We start from the raw sequence: 13,391 nt of genomic DNA, 5'->3' as shown, positions 1-13,391 counted from the left end.
AGCTGGATCAGTAGTGGAGCAGCTGGGACTAGAACCAGTGCCCATATGGGATGCTGTCGTTGCAGGCAGCGACTTTACCCACTATGCCACAGCGCTGGCCCCTGTAAACTAATTTTGTAGCATTTCTAAATAAATTGCTTTAATCTGATCTATTCCTCTGCCTTCTCTGTTTTTTTTTTCACTTGTCACTTCCTTAATTCTTGGATTAATTAATTTTCATTCTGTCATTGAGAGATATAATAATCATTAGTACACTTGTTGCTGAAAGGAGAGGTTTCATGATGAAATGCTCATTTCATTGTTGTTAACTTCTATAATTTTAGCATTTGTAGTTCTGAACTGTTTTTTGAAAAGCTAGATAAGCGGGCGCCGTGGCTCAATAGGCTAATTCTCCACCTGGGTGCCAGCATCCCATATGGGCGCCGGATTCTGTCCCGGTTGCTCCTCTCCCTGTTCAGCTCTCTGCTGTGGCCCGGGAGGGCAGTGGAGGATGGCCCAAGTCCTTGGGCCCTGCACTCGCATGGGAGACCAGGAGGAAGCACCTGGCTCCTGGCTTCGGATGGGCGTGGTGCGCCGGCTGCATCGGCCACTGTGGGGTGAACCAATGGAAAAGGAAGACCTATCTCTCTGTCTCTCTCTCACTGTGTACTCTGCCTGTCAAAAAAAAAAAAAAAAAAAACAAAAAAAACAAAAAAAAAAATAGGTAAAAGAGGTACTTCCCCAAATTAAACAGATATCTTTTCTTTCTCATGCTAGAAAGTTTGCATCTATTTAACAATGTTTGCCAGAATACAGTTGCTTCTGCTGTCTAACAACATGAACAGCAACATTCCTGACCCCATTTTCATGAAGCTTTCATCAAGCCTGCATGCTTTTCCTGAGGATAACTTCTGGTTCTCTAGGACCACCAGCAATGCCACAAAAAAATCTATGGCATATTACAAGTACTGTCTCAGCCTTTGTCTAGTCTGTGTTATCCATAGTATGCTATTCCAAGGTGGAGTTCTTCAGTACACATTGTCACAACCAATACTCACTAATTTTCCACCAGTCATTGCCTGCCTCAACCTACACGCTCTTGCAGATGAAGTGAGGACAGAGGTAACAATGCTCTCTGTATTGATCCAATTTGCAGAAGACTGGTCATGTGGCAGATAGAAACAGGCCTTCAGATTTTTGATTGCTCCTGGTCCTGCTGATTTATAAAACCAACATCATGGTATTTCTGCAGCAATCTCTATTTCAAATAATGAAGCCAGGTCGTATCAAAAGCAGAAGACTAGATGGGCTCTATTTTCAATTCTGTTCCATTGCTGCTAATTGCTTTATGTGAGTGTATTTTCCTTAAAAGCTTTTTAGTTGCTTTATTTCATTGTCATCCTGGATGATGCAGTGTGATTTAGAATTAATACCATGGAGAACCCTGGGTAGATTGTAGTTGAATGGAGAAATCAACAATTGTCTTATAAGAAAGTGAGGATCATATTATTCCAGGGAAGTCCCCATTCAAATTCTGTAAATCATTGGAATCCTTAAGGCAGTTAACTAAACCATTTGCCAGTAGTTCTTCCTATCAGCTAAGCTTGCCCTTAATCATTGGCATTTTTTAAAACCACAGAGTAAAACTTCTACATTTAAAGTTTTGACTTGATGTCACTGGTTAAATTTTTTGCAGCCTGAAAATGATTATAGCAATCTTCGGTGTTCATGAGTGTAAATTTCACTTATTTGTGGCTCAGTAACTCTGGTCTCAGTTTTCTACCAAAAGCAACAAAATCACATTCAAGAGCACCATATAAGTAAATTAAGTGATCAAGTCATCAAGCTAGGAATGTCACACCCAGGAGGGTACTTCCATGCTTATAGCTGCCACTTTAGGGCTCCAACAAGAATTTCCCAAAGCTGAAACCATTCAGATGCTCAGAAATTTCATGCAACATAAACCTTTACTTCAAAAATAAACTTTGTATTTTGAAAACAAACCATTTATTGTTTGCATAAAAGGTCTTCGCGTTTTGTTAGGAAACAGTTTAATGATTCAGTTTATAAAATACTAAGGGACAATGATTACGAATCTAACCTTTACTTTAAAAGAGCAGAAGCAATCTGGTCCCTTGATTTTAAGATTTTGTTTCTTGACTGGTTGCATGGGCACCTATTTGGGCATGAATCATCTTTAACCCTAAATATCTAATTTTTGTAATTTTTCATAGATTTTATGTTTCTGCTCAAATTTTATTATTTGAACAGCAGAGAGAAACAGACACACATAGAGAACTAGCAAGGTTCCCATTCACCAGTTCACTCCTCAAATGCTCTGAAGATTCAAGGCTGAGGAGCCAGGAACTCAATCCAAATCTCCCATATGGGTGACAGGGGCATATGCCTCCCAGGGTGAGCATTAGTAGCCAGTGAGGATTGAAAACAGAACTGGGACTTGAATCTAAATGATACTGGAAAAACTAGTCCTGGGCTACTGACTAGTGAAAGGCCATTTTACAAGGAGCAAGAGGTAAAGCCAGGAAGTCAGGTTTAATTAAGAGGCTAGCATTCTTCAGGGGAATGGGCATTCTGCAGGCTCAAAAGTGCTTTTCCTACCTTGCAGAATAGCAGGAGAATTTACTTTTTAAAGATTTTATTTATCTATTTATTTGAAAGTTCAAGCCCGCCCATGTTTGGGCAGCCACCGTGGTGTTTCTGCTGTGTTTTGTACTCCTGTGCAGAGTTTTGGATTTCGCCAGAAGTTTGAATATCATTAATGCTAAACAGATTATTGAAAAGCCAAAGGGGAAGCTGCCTATATACAGTGTGAATTTACCCCTACTTCTGAAGAACAAGAACACCTGAACATTGAAAGGCTGCTATCACCCGCTGACAATCAGAAGCCAGACCAAGTGATTATTTAAAATTCTGGAGACAAAATTTATGTTGACTATTATCAAGATCAGAAAGGACGAGTACATTTTACAAGTAAGAATGTCACATCTGGTGATGCATCAATAAACGTAACAAATTTACAATTACCAGATTGTGCCATTTATCCATGCAAAGTGAAAAAAGCTCCTGCAAATAAGAAGGTTCCAGACAGTTCTTGTTATGCCTTTATGTACACAATGTTATCCTGATGTGTCAGAAGAAATTGGAAATAACTTTAACTTAAAATGCAAACCAAAATGATGTTCACTTCTATTATGATATGAATGGTAAAAACTGTATCACTCACAGAAAATGCCCAACTAATGGTTACCAGAAATGATTTCACTGGATATGTCTGTTCTAAAAATGCCGTTTCTGAATACTCTGGGACCTACAGCTGCACAGTCAGAAATAGGGTGGGCTCTGATCAGTGCCTGTTGAACCTGGATGTTGCTCCTCCTTCAGACAGAACTGAGATAATAGTGGGAGCTATTATTGGAACTTTTCCTGCTCTAGTGTTCATTGATTGTATCGTCTTTTGCTGTCAAAAAAAGTGCAGAGGAGAAAAATACGGAAAGGAAGTTCATGAAATCAAGGAGGATGTGTCTCCACCCAGTGTTGTATGTCCACTGCCAGAAGCTACATTGGCAGCAATCATTCAACCTTGAGATCCATGTCTTCTTTTAAAATGAAGGATATGCCAAGGCTCAGTATAACCAAGTCCCAAGTGGAGACTTTGAACATGCTCCTCAGAGTCCAACTCTCTCACCTGCTAAATTCACATCCATTTACTAGACTGATGGGATTACAGTGGCATAAAAATGAAGGACTACTGAAGAATTCGAACTGTTGTACTATCTATTTTAAACTTCCCATAAAGACTCAACCTTTTATACAAAGAACAAAACACAGAGATTAGTGTGATTTTGTGTAATGATATCAGGCATATAAGTCAGATGTCATCAAAATTAATACAGACCAAATTTCTGAGCTAGAAAAGTCCTATGTGTAGTGACTTTGATAGTTGACAGATGTTTATTTTATTCATATTTATAATTAGTTACCACAAACAAATGTAGCCTTTTTATATGTGTATTTTGATATGTGGCTTGTGGGAATGGCATGTTAATAAAGAGCTGATTTTTAATGGGAGGAGGAAGCCCAAGTTACAGAGACAGAGGGAAAGTAAGAGAGTGGGAGAGAGAGAGAAAGAGAGAGAGAGATAAAAGATCTTCCATCTGTTGTTTCACTTCTCAAATGGTCACAACAGCCAAGGCTGGGCCAAGCCAAATCCAGGAGCTAAGAGCTTCATCCCAGTCTCCCACTTGGATCAGGGGCCAAGGCACTTGGGCATCTTCTGCTGCTTTCCCAGCTGCATTAGCAGTGAGCTGGACTGGAAGTGGAGCAGCCAAGGCACAATCCAGCATCCATATGGGAAGCCAGCATTGCAGGTGGCAGTCTCACCTGCTTTGCCATGCCAACTCCAGAACAGTTTTTAAGCCGGAAAATGGGTGAGTGGGAATTTGGTACAGCAGTTAGATAGCTGCTTGGGGATGCTAAACTGTTGGACTTCTTTGTTCCACCTCAGTTCTGAGTTGGCACCTTGTCAGCTGAGGTTAAACTACATGCAACAGAGTCCAGGGACAAATCTTGCAGGAGGGTGCCACAGGAGGGAAGGAATGCTGCAGGGAGAAGGGGGTGTGATCCAGTTCTCAGTCTCTGCACTCCTTTATGTCTCAGGTGCCAAAACTTCCATACCCAAATATGTTAGAGTGGGAAGCACAGACCTCCAAGCACTTTCCATTCCCAGATATCTGGTCAGAGGCACAGGCATCTGCCACCTAACATGATGCTGGCAAATCAACATTTGGCCTCCTACAGCCAGATATGGCAGATTCTGGGGAAAGACAATATTTGACCTCCTAGCTTGATGGGGAGCTTTGGTGCCCAAGTACCTGCAGTGTGCAGCCACCTGCAGTGTGCAGCCTCTCGCTATGCAGCAGTGTCTGGCTGCCTGCAATATACGGCACTGTCATCCAGTGGCCTCCCTTCCGTGAGTGAGCAGGAATGATGTAGCACACCAGTACCTTCATGGCTCCCTCAGTGGCCCACCTTGCCTTTGGGTCCTCCACCAGACTTCATGTGGGCCTGCAGATCCCATGGTAAACCTGTCCCATTGTAAAACTGACCCATTGTGTCTCAGCACCCCACTGTCTCACTCCCCTTCCTTCCTACTTTCCTGCTCTCCTCCTAAGAAGAGAACAGGGGAGTGGGGAGAGGATAAAGAAACCACTCAGTTTGGAATTGTATTGGAATCCCCTGGCACTTTTCTAACTCCACCATTTGAGGCAAGTCCAATTGAGCATGTCCCAAATTGTACATCTCCTCCCTCTCTTATTCCCATTCTTATATTTAACAGGGATCACTTTTCAGTTAAATTTAAACACCTAAGAATAACTGTGTGTTAATTACAGAGCTCAACCAATAGTACTAGAACAACAACAACAAAAAATACTAGGGGATTCCAATACAATCCCATCAAGGTTGCATATACCAATGACATCTCACTAGTCCACGTGATCAATTTCAGTTCACAATTGATCACACTGATAGGTCTAAGAGTCAAAGGGATCACACAAATAAGACTGCTAATACTAACTGATAGAATCAAAAAGGGAGAGAACGATCCAACACAGGAAGTGGGATACACAGCAGACTCATAGAAGGGCAGATGTACTAAATAGCACTCTGGCCTCAGAATCAGCCCTTAAGGCATTCGGATCTGGCTGAAGAGCCCATGAGAGTATTTTACCCATGGAAAGCCAAGACACCCTGGAAAACAAAAAGAAGACCTAAATGAAAGATCTATGCAAGTGAGATCCCAATGGAAAGAACAGGGCCATCAAAGAAGAAGGTACCTTTCTCCGAAGGGAGGAGAGAACTTCCACTTTGACTATGACCCTGTCGGAATAAGATCGAAGTCGGCAAACTCAAAAGGCTCCCATAGCCTTGGGAACTCATGACTAGAGCCTAGGGAGATTACTGACGTCTTAAACAAGAGTGTCAAATTGTTAAGTCAACAACAGGAGTCACTGTGTACTTACTTCTCATGTGGGATCTGTCCTTAGTGTGTTGTCCAATGTGAAGTAATGCTATAACTAGTACTGAAACAGTATTTTACACTTTGTGTTTCTGTGTGGGTGCAAACTGATGAAATCTTTACTTAATGTATACTGAATTGATCTTCTGTATATAAAGATAATTGAAAATGAATCTTGATGTGAATGGAATTGGAGAGGGAGTGGGAGATGGGAGGGGTGCGAGTGGGAGGGAAGTTATGGGGGGGAAAGTCATTGTAATCCATAAACTGTACTTTGTAAATTTATATTTACTAAATAAAAGTTAAAAAAAAAGAAACCACTCAGTTTGGGTTGCAGCTGTAGGCATGGCCAGGGTATCAGAAGTTCTATCCCCAACTTCAAATTTTGCTTTCTAGAAGTTTAGGATCAGGACCTGACTCTAGGATCCAGCTTCTGGAGGTGGGACCAGACTTCCAATTTCCAGGAACTTGTCTGGGCTCTCTACTTCATAGTCTGTCAAGAACTATATGGCTGCTGTCTGTTGGATGGCTGCTGTCTATTGGGTCAGCTGGCCTCTCTGAGATCTGCTCATGTTGCCATCTTTACCTAGCCATGTCAGCTGTCCTGAGCACCTGTGGTCTGCTTGACATCCACATCGGGGAGTGGACCCAGTGCCCAACCCACATCTCTGATATGCCAGGCACGTCTAGGGGGCCCTATGGAGGCTTGGTTCTGCAGTGGTCAGTGTGGACTACACCACCCAGGCAAATGTTGTTGCGGTTTCAGGACCACAGAGGCATGACCAGGCACCCTACCTCTGGGTCTAGCCCAGGTATCTAGAGACTGTGAGTCTGGCTGATCCAAGCTGGGAAGTACTGTTTTTCTTTTTTCTTTTCCCTTTTATTTTTTCCTATTTAGCAGCTGCTATCCTTTCCAAATTTCTGCCTCTTGTTCAATTCCAATGGAAACTTTCAGGAATAGGTATTAAGCCACAACTAGCCAGACTTAGGGCACTCAACTTTGCTTTACCAAAGTGTTAACGCTGAGGTGTGTAATCTCTCAAGATCAACAACCCCTCTCACCAACATGGAAGACTCAGGATTTGAGATGAATACCTAGGCAGACACAGGAAGCTCCAGGATTCAAGGTAAACACCTGGGAAAACATAAGGGGCTCTCAAATAGGTGTAGGGCACTCGTATTAGAAATCTGGGTGAGACCACAGGACTGAATTGGCACTCGGGGAGTCGTCAGACATAACCAGGGCAAGAATGGTACTGTCAAGTCTGGCATAAGACCCTAGATCTTTATCAATTTCCAGAGCCCCCTGGACGAAAGGAAGCCAGTTAGACCACAGCTAGATTGCAGGATGCCAGCTAAAGCTATCTTGTACCACAGATAACATTTGAGATCTGGTATACAAGGTCTGACTTGATCTACAGGGGCCCCTGGGGACACTTAGGGCTTAAAAGGAAACCCTAGGATGTCAGATTTCACCTAAAGCCTGGAGGTTGAAATGGATGCCCAGGCATGATAGGGGTCTGATAGAACCATGCCTTTCTTTTCTCTCCCAAGGTCACTGAGAGTCCTTTTCATCTATGTCCATTGCCGTTGACTTTCCTAAGGTGACCACTCAGAAACTGGGAAACTCCAGAAACTGGCTCTAGCACCTGAAGTTACTAAGAATCAGCTGCTAAATATAGCACCTGGGATGTTTAATTACAGAGAAAAGGCTGAGGAGGCGAGAGTGCTCCAACATGGGAAACAACAGCTCAGGAAAGAGCCTCATGGGATTACAGTTGCTGCAACCTCGTGGGCCACAATGGAAGTGTCCCACAATGGCTAAAAAGGCCAAGAGAAAATATTTTGGGTGTGAAAGCTGGAAATTGGTTCAAAGAATGTCCCTACCTTGAAAGTCCACCTGCATCTGCCCTCAATGTGCAAAAGAGGAGCACTGGAAACAGGATTACCCTGAATACAGAAGGTAAAAGAGGTCTTTCAGCCCCTGCAGGCACTTATCTGAGCACTGACATGGTCTTGGAACTCATGTGGCTCCACAAAAGCCACTTACTGAATTCCCAGACAGGACCCCTATCCTCAAAGAATTGTGTCATGGAGTTAATTGTGAGCCCCTCCCTAAAATTTACTAAAGCAACCCAGATGTGGTTAAGTCTGCTGCCATGTAATGTGACTTTATTTGATAGGGTAACATTTCACCCTCACTAATAACGGAATTAATGGAAAACACTTGATAAATGAAACTGTACAATAGCAAAATTTGCCCCAATGTATTATAACTGATACACACTAATGTCACGTGGATCATCAGGATTTGTCTAAATGTCCCAAGAGGGCTAAAAGCTAATTGTAAGTTACTTTAACTTTCACTTTAGAATCTGACAAATTTTGTTTATATAATATACAAAACTATACAAAACTTTGTTTTCCTCAGATTTTTTTTGGGGGGGTTATATTAAAGAAATTAAGACTACACTATTTAAATGAAAGTTTCCTGTTTCTGAAAAAAAAAAAAAATACCTTGCCCCTGGCTTGAGGTCCCTGCACTTACAAGCCCTTAACCCTATTACGGCAGAGAAGCAAGGAATAGAACTGGGTGTAGTCACCGAAAAATTGGGCCCACTTTCACAACCAGTGACTTACTTTTCTCAAGAACTGGATGCAGAAGCTACAAGAAAGCCTGGATGTTTGGGAGCAATTGCTGCCACCCTATTTTTGGTGGAGGAAAACAAGTTGACGTGAGGCTAACAGGCAAATAATCTCTTTCTATTTGTCTCTCTGTTTTCCCCCTTTATTTCTGCCTTTTGAATAAAATGAAAATAAATTTTTTATAAATAAGGAGAAAAGAACAATTTGAGGACATTACAGAGGATAACTGTTACAGTTCATTGTCATATAAGTCAACTCCAAGCTAGTTAGGTGGTATGACTGTTCATAGTTGGTGGTTATAAGTTCCTGACCAGTGGACATGGTGGTCGCAAGTTCCTTAATCATTTGAGGTCTCACAATTCTATCCATCTCCCTTGTACTGAGTCCCTGGAACTCTTAAGTAAGCATTATTTGTTGAATTAAATGTAACTCTGATTAATGACAAAGCCAGCAATTAACTTTTTAGGCAAAATGTAAAAAGATAAGAAAATCTATTCTCTTAAATTAGGATTTCACAGGTACTCTGATATGGGAAACTGGCATCTCAAATGGTGGCTTAACAGCTACGTCAATACCTACCTCAGTATTTTATTTTAATATTTCTTTAGTTATTTAATTTATTTGAAAATAAGTGAAAGGAGGTGTGGGGAAGAAAGAGAAAAAGGGAGGGGAGGAGAAAGAGAGAGAGACAAACAGATAGACATCTGGTGTTTCATTTCCCAAATACCCGCAACAGCCCAAGTTGGGCCAGGCAACCAAGCAAGGAGCCCGTAAGTGAATCTGGGTCTCCCATTCAAGTGGTACAAACCTAAGCACTTCAACTGTCAATTGTTGCCTCTCAGGGTGTGCATTAGCAAGAAGCAAGAAGCAGGAGTGGAACTGGGACTCGAATCTAGGCTTTCTGATATGAAATACAGGTACCCCAGGCAGCATCTTAATTGCTACAGCAACTGGGTCTCTAGATTTTTTTAAATGCTCAGAGATGCCATTCAATGACTGATTATCACAACACAAGGCTTACATGGGACTTGCAAAATCAGGATCCAGGATTGAAACCAGGCTAGAGATAAATGACCCACTTGGAATCCTGGCATGGGAACCAGGTTATCTCTGACCCACCTAACCCAAAAATTTAATGCTACTGGGTTCTCTGGAGCCTTTGAGCTACTGATTTCCCTAGGGACACAGGGGCTGCTAGTGGGGCCTAGAAATTTCCTGGCAGAAGTAATTTTCCTCAGAAAGAAACTGGCTTTCTTCTCACCCTAGCTCTAAAGTGTACATTGTCCCCAAAGGGAACAGCACTCAAAATGCAGCGTCGGAGCGCTCTGTGGAACCTGTCAGGCTTCGAGTGTCACAGGCAAGAAAGAGGCCCAAGCTTGCTCTCCATACCACATCTGAGCTTGGCAGAGGAGGTGCAGACCTGTAGGCAAGCAGGCTGTGGGGGGTACAACACAGGGATTCAGAAGCAGCTGCTCTGTCTAGCTTGATGGCTGGGCATGTGGGGAATGAACTTGAATTCCACCAGACTTCAGCATTAAACTCACCTCAATGGAGCCTTTGTAAAACTTACAAAATTAGCCCCGTTTACAGAGGGGGGACAGCTGTGACCTGCTGACCCCTCTTGGGAAGGGGCAAACTTGGGGGACCCAGGAGGTTGGGCCAATGGCAAGGCAAGACTGTCCCAGCTATGCATCTTCCTACACTGGGTCCCACCCCAATAAGCCCACTTCCCCAACTGCAGATTCCACAAATCAACTCAGGCGCTATCTGTGAAGACTGCTTCATAGTTTAAGCCAAATTAATGCCACCACCTTCACACAGCTAAAGTGCTGCCTAGCTGAGCACCTGAGGAAACCTAGATCCCTGAGAATGGGTCCTCTCAGACCACGGCTGGCTGTGCTGTCCTGGTTACCTCCCCGTAACTGGATCTTTCCCCATACCTTTCTATCTGATCCAAAAGTAATTAAACTTGATGTATAAGACAGTTCTTTGAAATTTATTCTAGAGATGTACTAATTTCTCTGGATTATCTCCCATGGATGCAGGGTATGTGGTATTATACTGCTTGTTTTTCTCTTATTATTTTGTCTTTTTTTACAGGGATCTGTCCCTACTGACAACAAAGACTCTCTTCTTTGACCAAAACTTAGTCAGGCTCCTGAATCCTTTCTGATGCACACTTTTCCCCGCCTTCCTTCCCCATCTTTTTAGAATATATTATGTGCAAGATTTGTGCTAAATTAATGAAGTGAAAACTCCACACACTTGGTAAGCAACCACTATCTGATACAGTATCACACTGGCCTACATTTAGCGTTCATTCTCTCAAGTCAATTTAGCCAACATCCCCTTATCCTTGATGTTTCCTCATCTGTTTCTTGGTTATAAATTCTCAGTTGATCTTATTGGAGTCAGAGACGAACCCAACCACTTTCTGCTCTGGCAAGAACCTATAGCAGTGTCCCCTAGACCTATCATGAGTGCCATTCATATTTTGTTTTCATTTTAGAAAACTAAGGAGCATCAAAGAAAGCTGTTTTCCTTCCTGTATTACATGTAAACAGTGTATTCAATGGGAAGAATAAAACTCAATTTTTAAATGATCTTTGTTAGTAAGAAGCAATTTGCCTTTAAATAATGCTTACAGATGATATCTAATATGCCTGCTATCATTTCTTTAATCTAATTCATTATAGTGCATAGTTTTGTATTTTTAAATCATACATGGTCTATGTATGATTTATAGATATTCTTCTCCAATCAGTGAAATGGCTCTGAGATAATATTAACTTTGTGCCATGTCTCCCTCAATATATTTTCTAGCACATTTAAATAATGCTTCCAGCCACTCATCACTTTATTTTACAATTTCTAAACACAGGAATAATATATAAACTTAAAGTTAAATTGTAGTAATAAGATAAACTATCATGATTGAGACAAAAATGTTGATCTTAGTTCACTCTATTTATTACATCATCATTGGTGGACATTAACTTATTAAAATAGTTTACAATGTAAGGTTATTCTTAACTCCAGAAATGTCTTATTAAAGAGGGTATTCAATCTGATCATTCCCAATACAGAGCACAAAAAGATGAAAGGTAGAATGCTGGGCAGTGTGTTCAGCCTGGTGTGTTCTTGCAGAGGGTGCTCTGAACTCTGACCTTAAGAAATGACACCAAAGCAAAAAAATGCACTGAACAAAGTTAGACAGACACAGTTTTGTTTTTGTTTTTGTTTTTGACAGGCAGAGTTAGACAGTGAGACAGAGAGACAGAGAGAAAGGTCTTCCTTCCGTTGGTTCACCCCCCAAATGGCCGCTGTGGCAGGCGCGCTGCACTGATCTGAAGACAGGAGCCAGGTGCTTCCTCCTGGTCTCCCATGGGGGTGCAGGGCCCAAGCACGTGGGCCATCCTCCACTGCCTTTCCAGCCACAGCAGAGAGCTGGACTGAAAGAGGAGCAGCCGGGACAGAATCTGGCTCCCCAACCAGGACTAGAACCCCGTGTACCAGCGCCGCAGGATTAGCCAAGTGAGCCATGGCGCCGGCCAACAGACAAGGTCTTTAATCAAGACTGTCGCAACAAGTGAGAGTAACAAGAACTGAAGAGTGTGTTCAATTCCACTGAAATAAAAGGCTAAAGAGATTTTAGGAGCTGGTATAAAGATACAATTAGTCACCTGTGTCTGTTAGCTGTTTCTGTGTCGCCTGTGTTTGTTACCCAAAGGAAAAATAAACCTTCTCTTATCTTCATGACATGAGATATCTTCATTTCTTTATACCTTGGAGCAATGCAAGCACTGAAGTTAGATTCCTCCCCTCTCACAGTTACTGGCATAGGGGGGTATTAATTTCCTTGAATATTACATTTAAAAGAGACGGTTTTCAGATTATTTTATTACATGTTTGTTTATTTGTATTGACTTGAAAGTTAGAGTGACACAGAGACAGACAGGGACACAAAGAAAGATGTTTTATCCAATGGTTCCAATGGTTTTCAAACGTGTATAAGAACTGAGTCTGGTCCCAATCAAAGCAAGGATACAGAAACTCCATCCTTATCTCTAGGTGGGTGCCAGGGACCCAAGCATTTGACCCATCAATCCCTGCCCCTCAGGGTACACATTAGCAGGAAGCTGGATCAGAAGCCCAGGTGGGACTCAAACTCAGGCACACTGATAGAGGATGTGGCTATCACAACATGCAGCTCAAATAGGCATATCATGGGGCTGGAGCTGTGGTGCAGCGGGTTAACGCCCTGGCCTGAAGTACTGACATCCCATATGGGCGCCATTTAAATACCTGGCTGCTCCTCTTCTGATCCAGCTCTCTGCTATGGCCTAGGATAGCAGTAGAAGGTGGCCCAAGTGCTTGGGCCCCTGCACCCACGTAGGGGACACAAAGGAAGCTCCTGGCTCCTGGCTTCAGATCAGTGCAGCTCTGGCCGTTGTGGGCAATTGGGGAGTGAACCATCGGATGGAAGACCTCTCTCTCTCTCTCTGCTTCTCCTCTCTGTGTAACTCTGACTTTCAAATAAATAAATAAACCTTTTTTTAAAAAAAAATAGCTATATTGCAAGGCTTCCAAATTCTTTAGAGACACATATCTGAGTTTTAAAACTGACAAAGGACTTTTAAGATTAACATCTTTAAGGGCATATAAATTATTTAGTTTTCTAAAGTAAAGTAAACTAAATGATACAAGAAAATGATGGTCTTTGGGGAAT

General features: G+C 42.2%; 1 pseudogene; it reads left to right on the top strand.

The window, feature by feature from the left end:
- The first annotated feature begins 816 nt into the window (after positions 1-816).
- LOC138848733 (uncharacterized) lies at positions 817-10,088 on the top strand (annotated as a pseudogene).
- The last annotated feature ends 3,303 nt before the right edge of the window (positions 10,089-13,391 follow it).

Source organism: Oryctolagus cuniculus, chromosome 2 (assembly GCF_051225735.1).
Source record: "Oryctolagus cuniculus isolate XC-2025 breed Fujian yellow rabbit chromosome 2, ASM5122573v1, whole genome shotgun sequence".
NCBI classification, from domain to species: Eukaryota; Metazoa; Chordata; class Mammalia; order Lagomorpha; family Leporidae; genus Oryctolagus; species Oryctolagus cuniculus.
The sequence above is the reverse complement of the archived record's forward strand: the minus strand, read 5'-3'. Positions and strand labels throughout refer to the sequence as shown.